General features: G+C 42.7%; 1 pseudogene; it reads right to left on the reverse strand.

Annotated features, from left to right (window-relative positions):
- Positions 1-659: 659 nt before the first annotated feature.
- Positions 660-1531, reverse strand: LOC109674676 (chloride intracellular channel protein 4 pseudogene; annotated as a pseudogene).
- Between the last annotated feature and the right edge of the window lie 482 nt (positions 1532-2013).

Genomic DNA, 2013 nt, shown 5'->3' on the forward strand with positions numbered 1-2013 from the left:
GTTGTTGCTTAGTGAGGAAGGCAATAATATTCCAATGAATGGCACTGGGCAAATACACATAACAAACATTTATACAAGCCATCGGATACCCATCATTTTCTCACTAGATTAACACCCGTCTCCTTACATTAGCTTCTACAGAGTGTCAGATGTTACAATTTGTATGAAGATTAAATGATTTTAGGCAAAATTAAAAATCTATCTACAAAGAAAACAGTCAAATCTGTAGTGTCTTTCTGTAGCAGGTTCTCTTCCTTGGTGGTAAAATCCCTAAGCATAAATCCTGGGCTACTATTTTTTAACACTTAAAAATTGTACCTTGAAAGTTCTGCCATCTACACAAAGTGAATGGACACAATGGTGAGGACTCCGGAGAGGTGGCCAATGGCCTCTCCCAAGAAGTTTGTCACAAAGTGTCTCCAATGAAAGGAGGGAGGACATGGGCAGGGGAGGTAGGCGGGCTGGAAGGTCTTCAGAATAATATTGCTTAGGAGTGTAGGTTTCAAGATAACTACTATAACCTTGTCTATCCTGATCCTAATCTTGAATTACTGCTTGTTTATGCAAAATACATTTCTGCTTTATATAGAAACAGAGCTGTCTGTTAGAAAAGCATATTCTCAGGGGAAATCTGAAGATGTCTCTCTGGCAAGTGCTATTTACTTGGTGAGTCTTTTGGCAATATCACTGTATGCAACTTCAACCTCCTTGTGGCTGAGACAGTTGTTGTTGAACTCATCCCTGTGGCAGGCATTGGTCAGGTATCTCCAGATGCCAGTCACTCCTTTTGGAATGTTAAAGTTGCATTTTTTGGTCACTACCTAGACAATGTGCAGTTTGGGCAGTCGGTCGCATCAGCTAATGTCATTTCACTGTCATGACAGTGAAATGACATCTAAAAATTTACATGTAGAATACTTAATGTCCTCCATACTGTTCTCATCAATTTCAGCAGAGAGGGGAGAAGCCAGATATTTTTCCAATTTCTGGAGTGTTTTCAAGAGACCCTTCTCCAGCACCTCATTTGCCTCTGGACTTGAGCTCTTGATGTAAGCAGAGTATTTGGCAAAGATGTCCACTCCAGCATATTTGATTCTGTCTGTTTTGGTGAAAGCTTTAAGTACCTAGGGGGACATAGATTTCTTCAAGAAATTCCTAAATCGTATTTACATCCATTTTGTCTTCACTGTTGAAAGTTATAAATGGAGGGGTCCCGGGAACCAAGTTCTGCAGGTCTGCAGACTTCCTTTTCAGGTCAACGGTGTGACACTAAGTACAACTCCTTTGAACCAAAGAATCATGAAGAGCCTTTGGGGAAAAGGGCAGTTTCCTGTGCTTTCACCATCACTGCCAGCCTTGACGAAGAGTTCTCCTTCAGCCGTTTCACTGCATCAACAATGCCATGGCCACTCTGGCTGGGCTCTGAGACCATGGCTCTGCTTCTGGTTCTGGTCCAGAGCTGCTCTGGCTGCCTGCGCCTCCGGCTACCTGCGCTGTGCTTGCTGGACAGTCCAAGCATGGAGCTGGCCATGGCCTCAGCCCTTCACTCCACCTCATTTCCCATGTGTGACCCTAAAAAGCCTTTTAAAGAAGGAAATCACCAACTGAGATTAAAAAGAACTGTACAGTGGATTCCCACAACAGCCTCCTGTACCACTGAAGAAAAGCACAGAGATGCAGTAGCCTGATCAAACCCATACAGTTATCAACTAGCAGAACCCCCAGTGGGCTGTCGCAGCTACTGAAAGCTTCCCAGGCTGATGGCTCATGTTGCATATGACATGGACAACACTGGCAGGGAAGAGCTAATGGAAAGTCCCTAGGAACACTACTCCCAATTTAATGTTATAAGGGTCACAGAAACCTATGACAATAAACACTAACTGCAAAATACAAACTGAAATGCCTACAGAAATTTTTACCATCTTAATTCTACCATTTATCAACTGTGTGATGTTGGGCAAGTTACCCAAATAAAGCTCATATTTGAAATAGGTGCAAATGTTTAGAACA

Source organism: Castor canadensis, chromosome 16 (genome assembly GCF_047511655.1).
Source record: "Castor canadensis chromosome 16, mCasCan1.hap1v2, whole genome shotgun sequence".
Taxonomy (NCBI): domain Eukaryota; kingdom Metazoa; phylum Chordata; class Mammalia; order Rodentia; family Castoridae; genus Castor; species Castor canadensis.